Source organism: Stegostoma tigrinum, unplaced genomic scaffold, assembly GCF_030684315.1.
Source record: "Stegostoma tigrinum isolate sSteTig4 unplaced genomic scaffold, sSteTig4.hap1 scaffold_159, whole genome shotgun sequence".
NCBI lineage: Eukaryota > Metazoa > Chordata > Chondrichthyes > Orectolobiformes > Stegostomatidae > Stegostoma > Stegostoma tigrinum.
Genome location: NW_026728100.1, coordinates 404303 through 426336, shown reverse-complemented (window position 1 = coordinate 426336; position 22034 = coordinate 404303). Strand labels below are relative to the sequence as shown.

Below are 22034 nucleotides of genomic sequence, written 5' to 3'. Positions count from 1 at the left end.
GTGCTTATGTTTCAGTGAAAGGCTGCCACACTAAATTGAAGAAAAATTGATAATCAAGTCAGATTTCATTCTCGGATGTGGCCTGGCTTGTAACAACAGCAGCTGGAATCATAGCACCAGCAAAAGAAGAATAAATGAAAAAACTTTGTTGGGAGCAGACTGTATAGTTTTCGACATTGTAGAAGAGAAAGAGGACTAACAGAGGTGCTTCTGATCCGGAAGGGAAACAACCAATGATTCTGTTGTGCACATTATTTGCCCAAAGACAAGCATTGAATACAAGTTAATTGTGCCCTTGGACACAGCACTGTTTTAGTAGGATATGAAATTTCACTTTAGAATCCATTTTCACTCGCAAATATTGATGGGGAGCACTATTTAATAAAGTGAATTTCTTCAACATCTTCAGAGCTGCATGTTTATCATTCGTATACATGGGAAATCTCAAATTCATTTTGCAGTTACATGAAAATAATGTACAAGGAAAGGAATTTAAACTCAGTATTTTGCACTTCAATTGAGCACAGGCCTTACTCATAAAAATCTCATCTCCTGAATCCCTCTCCAGAATTGATTAACAATGGATACTATATTCATTACAGACAGTATAGGAGATTTTCCGTGTTGTAGCCCATTCCGAAATCTAGGCAAAGCTTCTTGGCGCCTCGCTGCAGGAGTTAAAGATCTGGGGAAATTGCTACATCTTACATCCCTGCCTAGGGGATGCTTCAACATCATTTCCTAAGATAACCACATGTCCATATACATGTTTTCATATTGGGGAGGTCTAAACAGGACACAAACACCTCCAAGGGTATGCCAGCTGACGCCTACATTGAAAGCGTAATACTGAGAATGCTGGAAATCTGAAATAACAGCAAGCGCTGGAGAAACTCAACAGGCCTGGCAGAATTTATGGAGAGAAAAAGGCCGAATTTTACTGTCAGCTATACATCAGTGACTAATACTATTTATTTCAGAGGAAAGGTGACCGGACCTGAAGCCTTAACTTTGATTTCTCTTCACAAATGCTGCCCAGACCGGCTGAGCTTTTTCAGCAACTTCTGTTTTTTGTCTCTTATTTACAGCATCCACAGTTCTTTTGGTTTTTAACACTATTTATTTCTTGAGTTGTAAGGTTTTTGGATTTAAGTTCTTGCCCACTGAGGTGAAAGCTATATCTAGCCCATGTAGTATGGTAGTAAAGGGATGGTGCACTGACTGTGGGGCTGCCTTATGGATGTGTGGTTAAACATTAAACATTCAGTAGGCATTCCACAGCAGTAACACTGATCATATTGTAGTATTCCTCAGAGAGTTTCATGACTGATTCACTGAGAAGCAATCTTGGCTGAGGTTTCAGAATAAAGCAACATGTTGCCTTCGGCTGTATTGGAAAGCTGCTGGTAATGGAACTGTTGAAAGCATTCACACCTTTTCTGGATCCATCTTTTATTCCTGTACTTATCTCATTGCTACACTTTTTGCGCTTTACAAAAGCATTTCCTTTGTCATTTAAAACAATGCAGTCTGTCTCTGTAACTTCTATCTCTTGTTTAGAACAGTTAAAGTATTTTGTTAGAATTCTGCAGACTATGAAAATACTGAGGAAGGCTAAGCTTTAAGTTTGAGAGTAGTCAAGGGGAAAGTTCTCATGGGTAACTTTCTTTTGCAATGTGTTCTGAAATTTTTGAAACTGCTATATTTGATATTTTGGTTTATTTTATTTCTTCAATGTAATAAACTTCTGTTTTATTGGTAAAATCTAATCTGTAGTCTGATGTGCTTATGTTTCAGTGAAAGACCACAAGGTTTGACAAAGGGGAAAAAGATCTAGCGAGGCAGGTTTTATTCTGGGGTTTGACTATTCCACTTGCTGAAGCAGCTGGAATCGTAACAATTCTCATTTCTTGTCCTGCTGTGCTGCATTGGTGATAAATCTGTACCTTTGTTTGCTCTCCCAGGTGGAAGTAAAAAAAATCACATGGTATTCTTTAGAGGAAAAACAGGTGAGATCTCACTATCAACATTGCTAAAAGTGATTATCAGGTCATTATCACATTACAGTTTGTGGGAGCTCATGCAAGTAAATTTACTGTTTGTAGGAACTTATGCAAATACATTCTCTATGTTACAGCAGTGACTACACTTTGTCTGTTTCAAAGCACTTTGGTTTGTCCTTATTGGGGAATATCAATCAAGTCTGAATCCTATTTATGTGTGTTTGGAACTAGGTCAGTGAGTTATAAATGTTCAGTTTAATTTTATGCTTAAAGCAATAATTAATTAACTACCGGATTATCCATTCCCCTTTCCCAATTTAACATAGAAACAGAGAAAATTGGACTGGGAGTAGGCCATTCAGTTCTTGAGCCTGCTCCACCATAAAATATGAGCATGCCTGCTCATTGCTGTTCCTGCTTTCTCCCCATATTCTTTGATCTCTTTAGCTCGAAGAACAATATCTAACTCTGTCTTAAAAATATTCAATGATAGAAAATTCCACTGGCTCACCATTCTCTTGGCGAAGACATTTCTCCTCATCTTCGTTCTACTGTGCATCCTTAGTCTGTGACCTTTGGTTCTGCAATCTCCAGTCATGAGGAACACCCTTCTTCACTCACCCTCTCTGATACTCTCCAGCTGTGTGACTTGAATCCACAACCTTTTGACTCAATGGTGATATTTCTACTAAGCCAATACAGTAACAATGGAATCTGTCATGTACCTTCACATCACAGCTATTTCTTTTCTCCATGACTTCATCTTGATTGGCAGCTTGTAAACAGTCAGCACCATACAATACTAGCATAGTAAGTGGCTCCTTACACTCAGAATAGAGAATCTCGAATGAGGATGCAAGTAGATGCCTTAAAGTGGATGCTCCAACTGGAATCTACAAGATACAGTGCAGTAACGCAACAACATTTCTTCAAAGGTTTCTCCAGAACCCACAACATCTACCAACCAGCAGGGCAAGGACAGCAGGCACATGGGGGCATCACTTCTCAGTTTCCCTCCAATCTTCGGATGTACACACAATCCTGACATGAAAATGTTGCCATTCCATCATCTTTACTGATTGAGAATTCTGCAGCTCCCTCCTTATCATCGCTTTGGGAATACTGTGGTTTTGGAAGGCAGCTCAGGAGCATCTGCTCATGAGCAATTAATGCTGGCCCCGTATCAGTGATGCCCACATTCAAGAAATAAATAATATTTTAAAAAGAGGCATTCAGAATGAATCACCTCTCTTGCCACCCACTTTGCCAATTGTGTTTCTAGGCCAACCCAAGCAGCACAATGAAAGCAAGATGCTCTGAGGCAGGAGGAATGAAGTAGTTTAAAATGGGAAATATTTGCAGTGGTGCAGAGAAAAGACTGGCAAGTGGGGCAGATCAGAAATCTCTTTCCGCCAGTCAACCCAGGCATAATGGATTGAATGCACTCATTCTGTGCTGTACAATTTTATGATTTTAACCATTGTGGAAAGTGGATGGCAAAGCACAAAGCCATCTATACAAAGTCTAAGTGCTTCAACAAGCAGCTAGGCTGCCACGTTACTTTCTGATTTATTGTGCAATTCCATTTCTTTGGTTTAATAGCTTTTTTAAAAAATAAATCTGTATGTACTTACAATGTGTTCTGCAAAACCCACAGCAATTGCTATTCGCCTTCCTTGAAGTTATAAGCAGTTTTACGACAAGGTACGAGAGGCAAGCAAAATCAATAAGGCCATACAAAGCAACCAATTCTGTTCAGGCCAGCATTCATTTCCTCAATCTGAATACACCTTTTACTTTCCCTCACCATGATACAGTACATTCCACATGCACCCACAAAAAAACTATTCATTTCCTGAGTTAGATGCTAGAACACTTAAAAGACACTTAGAATCGTACATGAACAGGAAAGATTTGGAGAGTTATGGACCAGGAGCAGGCAGGTGGGACTAGTTTAGCTCGAAAATATGTTTGGCACGGGCTGGTTTGACTGAAGAGTCTGTTTCCATGCTGTATGATTCTATGACTCTGTTTCTCAAGCAGTTCTCAGAAATATTATAAAAAGATTGAATCTAAAATGAGAAGAACAAAAGGTACTCATATACTCCTTTTTCCTCTCTCCAAGTTTAATAAGTGACACCCAGAAAAAAAGAGTCACAATTTTGGCTATTTGATCTGAGCTTACAAGCTAAGAGATTCTGGACAGCAGCAGGAAGAGGGGTCAACCTATGTGCAGTTGGATGATGGATGTTAGAACGGAATATAGGAACATGTCATTTGAGAGCAACAGAAAGCCATTCAGCCCTTTAACTCTGCTCCACCATCCAGTGGCTGATCTGCTTGTGGACTCAAGCCCCTCTGTCCCTTTTCCCCAAGCCCTCGTCTCCCACATCTATCAAAAAACCATCTAACTCAACCTAGAATAAAGTCAATGGTACAGCCGCCAATACTTTTTGGGGAAGAGAATTCCACAGGCCCATACCCCTCTGATGGAAATCCTCCTTGTCTCCATCATAGAAAGAAGACCTCCTGTTCTTAAATTGTACCCCCTTTTTTGAGATTCCCTCACGAGAGGAAGCATTTTCCCTGTACACAATGTATCAAGTCCCCTCAGGATTTTATATATTGCCATAGGATCAATTCTCATTCTTCTAAGTTCCAACTGGTACAGATCCAACCTTTCCTCACAGGAGAACCCTATCTTCCCAGGAACAGGTCACAGAGTGGTGTCACAGAATGGCTGCCAACAAACCACAACCGATGTATGAGGGTGGCATAAGACAGACAGAATTGGCACACCATGACAGCAGGTCTCCTGGCAGGAGCAGCTACAAGCAGCAGCTTAATAAGAAGGTGCACTCACTATCTACTGGCAAGTTTCTGAAAATTTGCTCCGAGTGAGTGAATGAGAGCAGGCTGCACAGTGTGGTGTTTACACCATTTTCCTTTCACTCACTATACAGATCAATCATTGGATATGAACCCTTTGAAGAGCAGGTGTGCATGCTGGAATGGATAGAGATAGAGGAAGCTGATGTGCTGAAAATTTTGTCAAACATTAACATTGACAAGTCGCCAGGCCAGGACCAGATTTGTCCTCGGCTGCTTTGGGAAGCGAGAAATGCAATTGCTTCGCCACTTGCGAAGATCTTTGCATCCTCGCTCTCCACTGGAGTCGTACCTGAGGACTGGAGAGAGGCAAATGTAATTCCTCTCTTCAAGAAAGGAAATAGGGAAATCCCCGGCAATTATAGACCAGTAAGTCTCACGTCTGTCGTCTGCAAGGTGTTAGAAAGGATTCTGAGGGATAAGATTTATGACCATCTGGAAGAGCATGGCTTGATCAAATACAGTCAACACGGCTTTGTGAGGGGTAGGTCATGCCTTACAAACCTTATCGAGTTTTTTGAGGATGTGACTAGAAAAGTTGATGAGGGTCGAGCTGTGGATGTGGTGTATACGGATTTCAGTAAGGCATTTGATAAGGTTCCCCATGGTAGGCTCATTCAGAAGGTCAGGAGGAATGGGATACAGGGGAACTTAGCTGCTTGGATACAGAATTGGCTGGCCAACAGAAGACAGCGAGTGGTAGTAGAAGGAAAATATTCTGCCTGGAAGTCAGTGGTGAGTGGGGTTCCACAGGGCTCTGTCCTTGGGCCTCTACTGTTTGTAATTTTTATTCATGACTTGGATGAGGGGATTGAAGGATGGGTCAGCAAGTTTGCAGATGACACAAAGGTCGGAGGTGTCGTTGACAGTGTAGAGGGCTGTTGTAGGCTGCAGCGGGACATTGACAGGATGCAGAGATGGGCTGAGAGGTGGCAGATGGACTTCAACCTGGGTAAATGCGAGGTGATGCATTTTGGAAGGTCGAATTTGAAAGCTGAGTACAGGATTAACGATAGGATTCTTGGCAGTGTGGAGGAACAGAGGGATCTTGGTGTGCAGATACATAGATCCCTTAAAATGGCCACCCAAGTGGACAGGGTTGTTAAGAAAGCATATGGTGTTTTGGCTTTCATTAACAGGGGGATTGAGTTTAAGAGTCGTGAGATCTTGTTGCAGCTCTATAAAACTTTGGTTAGACCGCACTTGGAATACTGCGTCCAGTTCTGGGCGCCCTATTATAGGAAAGATGTGGATGCTTTGGAGAGGGTTCAGAGGAGGTTTACCAGGATGCTGCCTGGACTGGAGGGCTTATCTTATGAAGAGAGGTTGACTGAGCTCGGTCTCTTTTCATTGGAGAAAAGGAGGAGAGGGGATCTAATTGAGGTATACAAGATAATGAGAGGCATAGATAGAGTTGATAGCCAGAGACTATTTCCCAGGGCAGAAATGGCGAGCACGAGGGGTCATAGTTTTAAGCTGGTTGGTGGAAAGTATAGAGGGGATGTCAGAGGCAGGTTCTTTACGCAGAGAGTTGTGAGAGCATGGAATGCGTTGCCAGCAGCAGTTGTGGAAGCAAGGTCATTGGGGTCATTTAAGAGACTGCTGGACATGTATATGGTCACAGAAATTTGAGGGTGCATACATGAGGATCAATGGTCGGCACAACATTGTGGGCTGAAGGGCCTGTTCTGTGCTGTACTGTTCTATGTTCTATGTTCTATGTTCTATATTAGCTGCAGCTCAGTGGGTTTCACTCCAACCGTTAAGACAGAATGTCATTGTTCAAGTCAGGATCTTTCGACCTGAGAAGAAAATCTAGGCTAACATACCCAGTGCTCCATTGTTGGAGGTGCTGACCTTTGGATGATACCATTCGAACCAACACTCTACCCATTGAAATTGTGGCTTCAGGTGTCTCGTTGTTAAATACTCGTATTCCCTCTCAGGTAATGTCATGCCTCTGTTGTCAAGCAGAGTTATCCTGGTGTTTTGGTCAATACTAAGCTCTGAACTGATATTACTGAAGGGGTTTTCTGGTCACTGTGATGTTGCCGTTTGTGAGATCTCACTGTGCACAAATGGACTGCCGTGTTTCCACATTACGACAGTGACTCCAATTCTCAACTATTCTCTTGGCCAGAAGTTGTTTGGGATATCCTAAAGCTGTGAAATGCACAATGTTAAGAAAGAAAGCCTTCTCTTTCTTCCCTTTCATGGCCTCAGGACATTCCAAAGCACTTTACAGCCAATGAAGTATTTTGGCAGTCATCAGTTGGTAATACAGAACTTGAAAAAAATACATTTTGTTTATCCTTTTCATCTTGCACTTATTGGGGCAATTTGCAAGAAGTGAAGGGAAAAGCTGTACACAAAGAGAGTGCTGATTCATTTGGAAGTGGAACCACATCAATATTTAGGAACAGGTACAGCAAATGGTTGAAGTAAAGATGAATAAAGCAATTACAGTGGACTCTGAGGTGTTTCCACAGGGAAAACACCAGGACTCACTTCTTATTTACTATAATAGTTGATCCTTTTACATTGTATTTGATGTGAATTGTCCTGTTAAGTGCAAGTTGAAAAACTGGAGCAAAATATGCCTTTTCTCAGCAGTATTCATATTTTGGAAGTGTAGTCACTATTGCAATGTCAGGAAATGCAGCAGTCAATTTAGGCACAGCAAGCTGCTACAGTTAACAAAGCAACAGCGAGAAAAATTCATTCCCTCCACCAGTGATGGGAAGTAGCAGCTGTGCACATCATCTACAAAATCCCCTGCATAAATTCACCAAGGCTCTTTAGAAACCAACACTTTCATAAATACTACCATCTAGAAGGATAAGGGCAGCAAATTTATGGGAATACCACCACCTGCAAGTTGCCCTCCAAGCCATGGTTCAAGAAGGCAGCTCACCAACACCTTGTCAAGGGCAGCTATGAGTGGGCAATAAATACTGGCCAGCCAGCAGCAGCTCCATTCTAAGAATGAATACAAAAAAACCCCAGGTAATTTATTCAGTGCCAGTTCTTCCTTTCTTTAATGACTATTTAAAGTCTCTATTGATGGTATAACTAAAGCAGCACAAGCCCTTGTTTCCAACTGCTGCATCAAACACATAGAGTTCAAAATGTGCAACCAGAATTAATGACTGAACAGGCAGCCAAGTCAATATTTAGGAATAGGTTAAGCAAGTGGTCAAAGTAAGGATGAATAAAGCATTCACTGGAACAGAGTGGGCACATGGGATTAAGACTCATGTCCATGTAGAGGGTAAAATCTTTATACAAAAACGTTGGTTAGAGTGAGTGGCAACTGTTTGCCTTTATTCACGTCTTTAATGGATTCTAAGGCATGTCTCAGAAACTGATACTGCAATAACAAGTAGATAGTAGCAAGGGGAAGAGGTAGGTTTTCATCAGACTGATGCTCTATGTCATTAGCGAAACTTCTGGAAGAGCTTTACATTCTACTTCAATATTCAAAGGGGAGACCAAAACCTCTCCAAAGTAACGCCACTGATTATATCAAATGATTATATCAAATATCACAGGGTACACACACACACACACACACACACACACACACACACACACACACACACACAGTATCCATATTGTAATTTCCACGTCATTTTCATTGTGATTGTGTTGAAGGTCAAAAGGCATGGAATTGTCACAGCAAACCTCAAACTGCTGAAGTCTGGCAGAAATCCAAGAATCATCCCAACTGAAGTAAAATGCACCTTTCAATCTGTAAAGACATGTTACAGCACAGGAGTTGACATAGGTACAGTTGGAATTTTGAGTTTTATCATTAAGAGAATAAAAATGTCTCATGATTTTAATTTGTCATACCAACTTGCAGAGAAATCATGTACTACACATCTGGCACGATAGTAAAATAACAGTGGGACACATAGATGCTCTACAATAGCGATAACAAGGTGTACAGCTGGATGTACACAGCAGGCCAAGCAACATCAGAGGAGCAGGAAGGCTGATGTTTCAAGCCAAGACCCTTCTTCAGAAATCTTTGACATGATTTTGGAGTATCGTGGAAATTTGCAGCAATGGAAGGAGAGCATTTGGCCCAGCGCATCTTTGCCAGCCAAATTAAAACTATCAAGTTGAATCCTGTTTTCCAGCTCTTGGCCCTCTACATTAACGTTAGTTCAAATACAGATCCAAGTTATTTTTCAACTCTAGCAGCTTTTATGTCTTCAGTTGCAAAACTTTATGGACCCTCTCGACACTCTAAATATTTTGTCTCATCCTCTCCTAAAAACACTGCTTCGTGTTTTTGGCTGCCAACTAAGTGACCACAGTCTCAGCCAAGAAACCAATCAGTCAGTACCTTGTATTATCATGGGAGGTGGAGACAGAACACTGGGCTTAGCCAGGATCTGTACTTCCATTAGCATTGCACACACCACACAGAGTTCCCAATTTAATAAAGAAAAGTTCTAATTATGTGGATTATGCTGGCAAAGTCACCATTTTATTGCCCATTTTTATGAACTATTTGCTATACTACTTCAGAAGGCAAGTAAGGGTCAACTGCCTCAGGGCTGAATGACACAAGACTCTGGGTTCCCCACCTCTTTGACTAAAAGCACAGAGGTGGGGAAGTCTGCCAAGCTCTGCAACCATCTGATGGGTTGATTGCTCCGCTTATACATGAAGATGTCCTGCCTCAGAGAGATTCAGGCCAGTAAGAGATTGGCAGCATTCCAGCACTGTACCAGCAGCACCACCAGAAGACGTGATCATTACTGGTCTTGCACTTGGGACTTAGACAATTGTTCCAGATTCAGCTCACCAAGTGAGAAGAATTGGTAGGCCCTAGTGAGGATATGTTGGGGAGTTGGGGTGTTGTGAGAATTTTGAAGACTGGTGATAAGCAAGGCATTACATATGATCCTCTAATGGGAGCATGGGCTAATTTAGAAGAGACAGTCACCATCTGCCACCCCACCCTCAAACCCAGCCCCAACACAGCTACCTGCTGGGTATTTGGCGTTAGGCCTCTCCAGCCATTTAAATCCCAATGATACCGCACCCTCCCACCTCGACTTATTGTCTAATAACAACAGCATGTATGCATCTTGCATTGCTAAAAGTAAAATGTCTCACAATATTTCATAGGAGGAATGATCTAATCAAACGTGACACTGGCGATATCAACACAGGTAACCGCTCTGGTATTTTAGAACCAATAATGTAAAGGAGAACATGGTCGGGGGGGGGGGGGGGTGGTAAAGGAGTGGTGAGGTTTATGGAAGAAATTCCAGAGCTTAAGGCATTGTCAGCTGAAGGCATGGTCACCAATTATGGAGCACCAATAGACACGAAGACAGACTTTGTGAAGCATGGAGATTTTCATTATCTGTCCCAAGGAAAATAGCATCATCATCACAGATATGATCATTATTGGTAAACATTGATACAGTGTTGCATTCAGTCAGTGAACTTAGAGAACCAATAGAGAGAAATCCAACAAATGCACAGGCCACGCATTCAAAATCTAAACTCAACAGGGATCATGAGGTCAAAGGGAGAGTCAACCCACAAAGGTTCTCAACACCAGAGAATAAGCCAGAAAATTACAAATCAAAGTACTGTGTGTGACATGATAAATCAGTAAGAAACTATTTTTAAAAGGGACATGGTGTCTTCTCCTGAAAGACTTCCACTGCATCCAACAATTGGAGTCTTGTAGAACACAACTACAGCAGCTCTTCACAACTGGATAGCAGAGCAGCGCATCTCCAGACTATGACAGAATCTCATCCTGGCAAATAATGCTTTTAGTTTATTCCATCATCCTTAATCACAATATGTTTTACTCATGTAGGAGCAAGTCACATCAAAATAAATTAACATTTTCCCACGATTTACTCACAGTGTACCCTTCAAATCCCATTATTCTTTTATTTTTAACAAAATATCTGGAGTGAAGCTTTAGGCAAATATAGAACTGAATAAGATTCCCCCTCCCACATTGTGGCGTACATTATCAAGTTTCCAGTTAAGCGATACATAAATGTTTCAGAAATCCTCACTGGGCCTTGTTCGGAAAGGGTTGCCTTTTCCTCCTCCTTGCAGCCAGGATAGCTGGGAGAGACATCACTCCTGCGTCTCAGACAATCTTTCCGAAAATACTGTTATTACTACATCATAGATCAGCCAGCTCGAGGTCTCCCCCGTTTAATCCTGGTTAATTTTAGAATTGAAATCTATCAATTAAAGCGTCTCCCAGCAAAACTGCTTCGAATTACCAGATCTGCAGCATCTATTGCTTTGTCATCAACAGGCACTTGTCAGCCCATCAATCAAGGGGTTAAATTTAAAATAGCCCCGGTTGTTTGGGGCGTGCGAGCCAGTGAGCATCCGGCAGTAAGGGAACAGCGTCAGAGGGCTGCAAGCTAACGGGGTCCGAATCATGTTGCCAAACCACTGCCCGGGTGTGGAGTCACTGCATTTGTCACATCCAAGTCCCCCCTCACGTCTCCAGGCTCTCTTTGCAACACAGCAACAACAACCTGCACAGAGTGGGTCAAACAAGATCTCCAGTTTGCACTTCCTCAGAAGCGAGACTCTGAGCTATTACCTTCTTGACAGCTTTCCACTAGAATTAGCTGTTTAACCATCTTAGTCACTGGCCTGATATTCTCTGGTCGGGCACTTTTTTTGCCGAAACAGAACAGTGCAAACCTCCAGAACCACCTTTCCCCTTATACGAACTGATTCTGTGCGTTGTATCTCAACCGTGGATTCGCTACAAACCATCTGCAATCTCTTGCCCGGTTGATAGGGAATCTAGGATTCCCAGTATTGACCTTATCTATCCTCAACGTCCAATCTGCGCTGTTAGGAGCAGAAAGCGCCGGCTTGTGAAGCTAAGGGATGCAGGGGAGCTGTCTGAGGGAGAGAGAACGCACTATTCAGGCTAATGCTACATTCCCACCGATTGCACTGTATCAAGAGTCACGAACAGCATCGGTCAAGATATGAGAGCCCATATTGAACAACAGACCAAACTCCCTCCCCTCCTACTCCACAATAACAGGACATTTGCAAAACACACACACACAAAAAAACGCAGGCACATTCACATCAGCCAATGGAACGGTGTGTAAAGGGTACTCACTCGCTTTGCCTTGTTTCGGCCTTTGCAACAGCTTCTGCATTGCAGCTACATCTTCGGTTTTGACAGCTTGCAGTAATTCCTGATCTTTCTCCATGGCTTGTTGATGTGTGTGTGTTTATGTGCGTGTTTTTATATCCGATGCATCTTAGGTTTTAGGAGCTGAAGCGAGAGAGAGACACACACACACACACACAGAGGGAGGAAGACTATGCCTGGCAGAGTGTGTGCATAGAGGCAGGGACAGGAGGAGAGCTACCGATGGGTGAAAGGCATAGACAGCCTCGTCTCTTGTATCACAAACCAAAACAGCTCTCTCTCCTAAAATAATAAAATGTGAGGCTGGATGAGCACAGCAGGCCAAGCAGCATCTCAGGAGCACAAAAGCTGACGTTTCGGGCCTAGACCCTTCATCAGAGAGGGGGACGGGGAGAGGGAACTGGAATAAATAGGGAGAGAGGGGGAGGCGGACCGAAGGTGGAGAGGAGAGAAAAGGTAAGTCCAGGGAAGACGGACAGGTCAAGGAGGTGGGATGAGGTTAGTCGGTAGATGGGGGTGCGGCTTGGGGTGGGAGGAAGGGATGGCTGAGAGGAAGAACAGGTTAGGGAGGCAGAGACAGGTTGGACTGGTTTTGGGATGCAGTGGGTGGAGGGGAAGAGCTGGGCTGGTTGTGTGGTGCAGTGGGGGGAGAGGACGAACTGGGCTGGTTTAGGGATGCGGTGGGGGAAGGGGAGATTTAGCATCCCTAAACCAGCCCAGTTCGTCCCCTCCCCCCACTGCACCTCACAACCAGCCCAGCTCTTCCCCCCCACCCACTGCATCCCAAAACCAGTCCAACCTGTCTCTGCCTCCCTCACCGGTTCTTCCTCTCACCCATCCCTTCCTCCCCCCGACAAGCCGCACCTCCATCGACCTACTAACCTCATCCCACCTCCTTGACCTGTCCGTCTTCCCTGGACTGACCTATCCCCTCCCTACCTCCCCACCTATACTCTCCTCCCCACCTATCTTCTTTACTCTCCATCTTCGGTCCGCCTCTCCCTCTCTCCCTGTTTATTCCAGTTCCCTCTCCCCATCCCCCTCTCTGATGAAGGGTCTAGGCCCGAAACGTCAGCTTGTGTGCTCCTGAGATGCTGCTTGGCCTGCTGTGTTCATCCAGCCTCACATTTTATTATCTTGGAATTCTCCAGCATCTGCAGTTCCCATTATCTCAGCTCTCTCTCCCCTTCCCCACCCCGGATTATTGCAAATAAAAAGGACAACACAAAATTCTCCTTGCTGTCCTCCCGCGAGAGCCTGGTGGCTGCACTAAGTGCACAGCGGCGATGCCATGGTTCTTCAGTCCGTCCTCACCCCCATCGCGTTTCGCAGCCGCTGCCTCACGCTCGCTCTCTCTCTCTCTCTTTCTCCACAAGAGCTGAGATCTGCTTTCAATGCTCCTACCCTGCCGCATGGCGGAGGAAGATTGTACAGGAGCCAAATCATCACATCCCTCTCATACCAAATAGGACAGATCCTGGGCCAAGGCAGGTTTATTTCTGGAAGCGCTCTTAAAGGAAACCCCTACCAAAGAGTGCGTGTTGGGGGTGGGGTGGGGTGGGAAAGGGGTGGAACTAATCCTTTTAAAATCTCTGGTTTGTAACCATTTTCTGAAAATAACACCGCTTTGCTTTCTAACATCCCGCTAATCCTTCCCACCATTGCAATATCTGTATTTATTGGTCGATAGACAAGAATTGAACAGGTGAAACTGCACATTTAAACATTATGCTCGTCACAATATTAACTGATGGAAATGGATGCTGTAACTTCAACTTGGCCGGGACTGTTCCAAACTCTCTATCATCCTGGATTAAGAACTGCAAGGTGATGCAGCGTTGGTACCTGGTCCCTTTTCACTGGGGGTTGCCAACCTGCTGTCTCAGGAGTCAGCATAACATTTGGCGATTGCAATTTTACGCTGCAAATAGCGCCAATTTGAAAATAATACCGGCGTCTCCGGAAGTGAATTAAACTTGGACAAGAAGCAAATGCGGCTTCCATCAATCATTCCACCCGCCACCACAGCCCTCTCCCACTTCTTACGCCCCTTCAATTATACTTAACACACAAATACAGCTCAATTCCGATTAGCACGTCTCGTTATTTTTTCACTCCCTTCCCCGCCATGTTAACCAGTTATCATTGAGCACCCTGGCTGGTTCCTTATCTGGTCAATCCATAATTGTACATCCCATCTGTGGTCTGGGATCAAGCTAGTTATTTGGGAATTATCTCCACACCTGTCTGAAAGGCAGTGTCTTGTTCTCCCGGGGTTATTTTTAATCTGGAAGCAATGCTAATGATGCTGTCTGACTTGGGGTCATGCTTGTCATCAAGATTTGTATGTGCACTCTGCGCAGGGTGGCAATTAACTCGGAAATGTTTTCACCTAGCGGCTGAATGGCTCTAAGTGTCTGCACCCCTCTCATGTGTGTAAATTATCACTGACATGTAAATCTCTGATGGTTCTAATTTGGGATACCACATTATCAATGAGTTATTTTCCGTGTCTTAAGATCCAATAACGTCAGTATCCACTTGCCCACATCATTTGGATGCTTGAGATAGGCGCAGGTAACAGAGAAGGTTGAAAAGGACAAAGATGCTGTTGTGCTGTGCATAGGCTATCCAAAAGCATTTTGTACAATTTTTGAAGAAAATCTCAGAATGAAAGGGATCCAAAATTGTCTGAGGGATAAGAAAGAGAGTGTAATATAACAAAGTGTGTAGCTGGATGAACACAGCAGGCCAAGCAGCATCTCAGGAGCACCAAAGCTGACGTCAGCTGCTGTGCTCCTGAGATGCTGCTCAGCCTGCTGTGTTCATCCAGCTACACACTTTGTTATCCTGGATTCTCCAGCATCTGCAGTTCCCATTATCTCTGATCACAAGAAAGAGAGTGTGATGGGTGTTTTTCTGATTGAGAGGATGTTTGTTGTGGAGTTCCCCTGAGGCTGGTATTGAGACCCTTGCTTTCCTGATACGGACATAAATGATCTAGGCTTGGGTGTGCAGGGGACAACATTGTACTGTGCAGATGACACAAAACTCCAATGTACTGCGACCTGTTATGAGACATAGAGTCATAGAAATGTACAGCACAGTCGTTGGTCCATTTCATGGGCGCCATTAGACTTTCATTCCTGGGTGTTGTTTTTAAATTGAAATTGGATTCAAACATGCGTCATGGTGAAAGTTGATTCTGATTACCTGAATCTCCGGATTACTAGTCCAGTGATGTTGTCACAACGCCTCCATTTATGAGAATGATTCTCAGGGATGAGAAACTCAGTTATGAGGATTTTTTCAAGGTACTGGGACTGCTTTCCTTGGAAACTTGATAGAAACTTTCCAAAACCATGAGTGCTCAGGAGAAAGCAGATAGGAATAAAATGCTTCAGAGATAGTCGGAACTGCAGATGCTGGGGAATCTGAGATAACAAGGTGCTGAGCTGGATGAACGCAGCAGGCCCAGCTGCATCAGAGGAGCAGGAAGGCTGACATTTCAGGCCTAGACCCTTCTTCATTTTTCTGACGAAAGTTCAGAAAGCTCTTCATCCAGTTCTACACCTTGTTATCTAGGAATAAAATGTTCCCACTCCTAAAATGAATCTAGAACCAGAGGGCACAGTTTCAAAGATGCTAACAAAAGAAGCAAATGGGCAGTGAGAAAAAATACTTTATTCAGCCAGTGAGTGATCTGGGCCTGGAATCCACTGCCCGGAAATGTGGTGGTGGCAGATTCGGCGAAGGCACGCAAGAGGGATGGTTACTTAAACAGAAAAAAAAATACATGCAGGGTTTTTGGAAAAAGGTAGAAGATTGGCCTTAAATTAGAGTGCTCAGAGAGCTTGGCAAGTATGATGGGCTGAATGTCTTCCTTCTGCGTTGCAGCAATTCTGCGTTTCTGCCAGGTTCACTCTTCTGTTGTGGGCAGTGATGGATGGCATTTTTGCAGGCAATCACGTAGGTGCTGGATTTTGTACATGACGGGTAGAATTTAACACCCCTCTCTTTATGCGGGGTTTGAGCTGGAGAGTGTAAGTACGGACCTGACTGTCTTTCAAGTTTTACCCTGATGCAGTCTCGATTGGGAAGGCTGGTAAATGGTCTTTACTCCCCTGAGTGGGCAATTAATAACTGAGGCTGAACAAATATCACACAGAAAGTTTGAGAAGTAAAACTCTTAATTATAGAATCCCTACAGTGTACAATCAGACCCTTTGACCCAACATTGACCTTTGCAGCATTCCACCCACACCCATTCCACTATAACCCACCTAACCCACACATACCTGGACACTCTTAGCAACTTAGCATGGCCAAGCCATCTAACCTGCACATCTTTGGACTGTGGGAGGAAACTGGAGCACCCAGAGGAAACCCATGCAGACATATACAGAATGTGCAAACTCCACACAGACAGTCACCTGAGGTTGGAATTGAACCTGGGTCCCTGGAGCTGTGAGGCAGCAGTGCTAACCATTGATCCGCCATGCCATATTAGTAGCGATGGCAAACAGATAGCACCTGACTACCTTTTCTTACAACTTCCTGATTCCCTGGCCAGAAAACCTCTCCCACGACCCCAATTTGTTCATGACTCACTAATAGCATTGGATTAATTGCAGTACCAGCATCAGCCACCCTTCCTGGTGGCACCACCTGCAATGGCGAGACACTAGTCTCTGTTTGGCCTGCATCTCTCAGTGAGTGGGGTTTTAGCCACAGACTGCCCCCGAATGGTAAGTGCTCGGTTGGCACTTCATTCACTGGAACTTTCCTGACACGGTAACCTGGGGTTTCTGTCAGTTCTCCAAGTGCTAGGTATAATCCCTGTCATCTGATTCACATTCTGATGGAAGTATGCGTAATGCTGCTTGGATGCTAATGGTATATGTTTTGACCTCAGTATTCCAGTTACAATCCTCTCTTAATCCAGTGCAGTGAGGATAGAGATATCACCAACTACTTACAGGTTAGATGCAAGTGGATTTCCGCTGACTCTTGTAAAAGTGTTTCGTGGTTTTCAGAGCTGTTTAAGCCAGCTGAAATCTCTCAGGAATGGGGAAGCATTCCCTGACTGTGAGGATACTGCACAAGTCAACAACAGGGCTACAGTAGTGGCTATCCCCTCAGACAAGCATGACTGAGAGAATGGACAGAAATCACACAGAGCAGGACAGGTGACTGGAATAAGGTGAATGATGAAGGAGACAACGATTCTCAGTGGGATACCTGAATCTCCAGAGTCTGAATGGAGCCATTTTTCCCGTCGTGAAGAACTGTGCGTGAGCTTTCACCTTAGTACAGACATCCTCACTGGAATTGATCACTTCTGAAACTGTAACTACAACCTCCAAGCAGGGTCACAAGGTCATGGCCAGAGGATGGGAAGATTCCAGGCTGGCCCAAAGATTACTTGCAAAATTTTCCAGCTTGTCATTTTTCCTGTTCCCATAAGGACCTGTAATGGGAATCAAAATTACATGAAAATCAAGTACATTTCAGTTTTCCTTGTCAGAGAGCAGCAGGATACTGAACAGAAGACTTTGTAATAATTCTTCAATATTCTGCCCTGCCATCCTCATTTGAACAACTTGAAGTAATGAGGAGGTGACAAGAGCCTTTGTTTGATGACGTGGTCCATATGGGAGTGTGTATTACACACTCAGAGGGGCTGCATAAAGTACCACAGGAAATGTAATGGTGCAGACCACTGGAGTAGTTCAATGTTGTTTCTGCTGCCTGGAGCACTCTGGGGCAGTCCTGCAGTACAGAGAAGGGCCGGTGTCGTCATGATTCTTGATAGTCTCCAACCTTGGCATCATGAGGGTACGCTGTCGCTGCCAGTGATCGGGCACCAGCTGAGAAAGAGGAGGAGTTGGAAGCAGTGAGGAGGTAACCATTGCAGCTTTTTTGTTGCCAGACTTTCTGTGATCCATTCGACCAACTGTAATACAGGTAAATGTAAGCTCAAATTCCACTAACAAGGCTGAACCTTCCCTCTCCTTGGCTGTTGACGACCACTGCACCACTTGTCTACAAACAACAGTAAATGCCATCACAATATCGATATTTCAAAACAATAATGTTGAACAATCTATGCCATAATGCATGCAAATATCAACTGCCCTCATTTATTTCCTTCATACCAGTATTACAGGTGCCTTTTTCTTGCTTAATGCTCCAAAGAGTGCGATCCCTGTGACTGTGGCACTGCAGGTGAAAGCTGATGATTTTTATTGTGTTTATCCTGAGTAACTCTAGCTCCAGAAGGGCCCACCCACGACTGTACCACAACAGCTTCTGCTTTTTCTGGAGCAGAGATGCCAATCATGACTCAATCTGTAACTGTTCCCATCAGGTTGGCCACAACTCAGTGTTGGAGTGGATGGGTTCCAAACACTGCGCCAGATTGAAGCCAGAGTCTTTCCTGCTCCGTGACATTAATGGCAGGCTTTCTAACCTGCCAATGCACCAATCCTTCTTCTGTCGGCCACCCCATCCCCATTGCAGTTCTCATCTGAATCCCCTGTAGCTGAAATGGAGTGTGACTTCATCCTCTGGTGAACTGGCTCCAATTCCTTGAGACCTCACTGCAGGTCACTCATGCTCAGTGTACGAAATGAGGAATAACTGGTTGAGGGACAGAGTGGTTGAGGAAAGAAATTCCAGTGTTAGTACCTTGGCAGCTCACAGCAATGCCACCTGTGAGCTAACTACAACTGGAAATGTTCAGGAATGAGTTAGTGTAAGACTGTAGATAGCTCTGAAAACTAGGAGACTGGAGGGGATTACAGAGATTAGGGGAGGGATTCAAGACCGTGGAGGGATTTGAAACCGAAACTAGAGTTTATTAATTAATATTAAAATTGAGGATTTGCTGAACTTGGAATTGATGCAGGTCAAGGGGCACAGGATGTGCTATGAACGGTTAACATAAACAGCAGAAGACCCTGATTTTATCGAGAATAGAAAACGGGAGGTGCGCAGGGTGCATTGGAATAATTAAGTGCAAAGGGACCAATTGCAAGAAAGTCTGTTTCAGCAACAAATAAACTGGGATTGGAACAAAGTAAGATGTTACAACAGCATTCGTTTGATCGTTCTTTGTGAAAGGGGTGGGGAGCGGTTGTGAGGAAAGAAGGGGTGAGGGCAGGACATTTCCATAATTCTTCTTTCTTTCAATTAGAGTTTCTTTATTTAGTTTCACTGTCTTCTGTCCCTGTAGAGTGCACTGGGTTAATGGCAGGAAATGTACAAGGAGAAGTCCCCTCAGTGACAGCCAACTGTGTGAGAGCTATTAAAAGAGGAATTACTAAATAATGTTCACTAAATCTGGAGAACTATGATTTTGTTTACTAATGAGATTTATCAGCTCTGGTTTCTTTCAGTTGACAGCAAGAGGTTTGTTGATGAATCTCTAACATTCACAGCTTTGACTTTCAACCAACTTTCCACAAGGGGTGGGGGGGGTGGGGTTCGTGAATGGAAGGAGCTGCCAACAGATGTGGTCGAGGCAGATAAAATTGCTGTATTTAAAAGACATTTGGACAGGTACACAATTAGGAAAGGTTTAGACGGATACCAAACACAGGCAAATGGGACCGGTTAAGTTTGGGACACCTGATCAGTACAGATGATTGGGACTGAAGGTCCTCATTCTGTGCTGTATGACTCTATGAATCTATGATTGAAGAGCTAACTAGGTGTGTGCATGAGGGCAATGCATTTGATACAGTCTACTTGGGCATCAGCAAAGCTTTTGACAAGATCCCCCATTTGAAGACTGTTAGAACAGGAAACAGTCCATGGGATCCGAGGACACATGTGCACAGGAAATCATAACTCATGTAATTTGATTGAGTTTTTTAAAGTAGTAATCAAGAGCATTGACGAAGGCAGAAAGATGGACGCATACGGGCTTCAGTAAGGCGTTCAAGGTGGTTCCTCACGGTACTCCAAGAGGGAAGTTAAATCACACGGAGCACAGGGAGAGCTAGCCATAGAACATAGAACATTACAGCACAGTACAGGCCCTTCGGCCCTCGATCTTGTGCCGACCTGTCATGCCGATCTCAAGCCCATCTAACCTGCACTATTCCATGTACGCCCATATGCTTATCCAATGGCGACTTAAATATACCTAAAGTTGGCAAATCTACGACCGTTGCAGGCAAAGTGTTCCATTCCCTTACTACTCTCTGAGTAAACAAACTACCTCTGACATCTGTCCTATATCTTTCACCCCTCAATTTAAAGCTATGCCCCCTCGTGTTCGCCGTCACCATCCGAGGAAAAAGGCTCTCCCTATCCACCCTATCTAACCCTCTGATTATTTTATATGTCTCAATTAAGTCACCTCTCAACCTTCTTCTCTCGAATGAAAACAGCCTCAAGTCCCTCAGCCATTCATTCTAAGACCTTCCCTCTATACCAGGCAACATCCTAGTAAATCTCCTCTGCACCCTTTTCAAAGCTTCCACATCCTTCTTATAATGCGGTGACCAGAACTGTACGCAATACTCCAAGTGCGGCCGCACCAGAGTTTTGTACAGCTTCACCATAACCTCTTGGTTCCGGAACTTGATCCCTCTATTAATCAAAGCTAAAACACTGTATGCCTTCTTAACAGCCCTGTCACCCTGGGTGGCAACTTTCAAGGATCTGTGTTCATGGACACCAAGATCTCTCTGCTCATCTATACTACTAAGCATCTTACCATTAGCCCTGTACTTGGCGTTCTGGTTACTCCTACCAAAGTGCATCACCTCACACTTGTCTGCATTAAACTCCATTTGTCACCTCTCAGACCAGCTCTGCAGCTTATCTATGTCCCTCTGCAACCAATCCTTTGTCACTATCCACAAGTCCACCGATCTTAGTGTCGTCTGCAAATTTACTAACCCATCCTTCTACGCCCTCATCCAGGTCATTTATAAAAAGGACAAACAGCAGTGGACCCAACACCAACCCCTGCGGTACACCACCAGTAACTGGTCTCCAGGATGAACGTTTCCCATCAACTACCACCCTCTGTCTTCTTTCAGCAAGCTAATTTCCGATCCAAACTGCTATATCTCCCACAATTCCATTCCTCTGCATTTTGTACAATAGTCTGTTATGCGGAACCTTATCGAACGCCTTGCTGAAATCCATATACTCCACATCAACCGGTTTACTCTCATCTATCTGTTTGGTCACCTTCTCAAAGAACTCAATAAGGTTTGTGAAGCACGACCTTCCCTTCACAAAACCGTGCTGACTATCCCGAATCAATTTATTCTTTTCTAGATGATTGTAAATCCTGTCCCATATAACCTTTTTCAACACTTTACCGACAAGTGAGGTAAGGCTCACTGGCCGATAATTACCAGGGTTGTCTCTACTCCCCTTCTTGAACAGGGGAACCACAATTGCTATCCTCCAGTCATCTGGCACTATTCCTGTAGACAATGATGAGTTAAAGATCAATGCCAAAGGCTCGGCAATCTCCTCCCTGGATTCTCAGAGGATCCGAGGATAAATCCCATCCGGCCCAGGGGACATAGCTATCTTCACCCTCTGTAGGATTTCAAAAACCTCTTCCTTGTGAACCTCAATCCCACTTAGTCCAGTAGCCTGTATCTCTGTATTCTCCTCGACAACATTGTGGTTTTCTAGAGTGAATACTGTTGAAAAATATTCATTTAGCGCTTCCCCTATCTCATCTGACTCCACACACAACTTACCACTACTATCCTTGATTGGGCCTCATCTTACTTTTGTCATTCTTTAATTCCTTAAATACCGAGAGAAAGCCTGAGGGTTTACCCTGATCCTATCCGCCAACAACTTCTCATGTCTCCTCCTGGATCTTCTGAGCTCTCTCTTTCGGTCTTTCCTGGCTACCTTGTAACCCTCAATCACCCTAACTGAGCCTTCACATCTGAAAGTAACAGAAGCATTCT

At 44.0% G+C, this 22034-nt stretch overlaps 1 protein-coding gene and 1 long non-coding RNA gene across 6 annotated transcripts in view; both read right to left on the bottom strand.

Annotated features, from left to right (window-relative positions):
* Nucleotides 1-12684, bottom strand: part of LOC132207798 (uncharacterized) — a 45665-nt gene extending 32981 nt beyond the window's left edge. Inside the window, exon 1 of the long non-coding RNA XR_009443838.1 lies at nucleotides 12043-12684. This is a non-coding gene — a long non-coding RNA (uncharacterized LOC132207798). The remainder of the gene's footprint in view (nucleotides 1-12042) is intronic.
* Nucleotides 12685-16639: 3955 nt separating this feature from the next.
* Nucleotides 16640-22034, bottom strand: part of LOC132207796 (complement C5-like) — a 186707-nt gene continuing 181312 nt past the window's right edge. For all 5 annotated transcript variants that reach the window (XR_009443836.1, XR_009443833.1, XR_009443834.1 and 2 more), the window contains one exon: nucleotides 16640-18034. The gene's annotated coding sequence lies outside the window, so the exon portion shown is untranslated. The remainder of the gene's footprint in view (nucleotides 18035-22034) is intronic.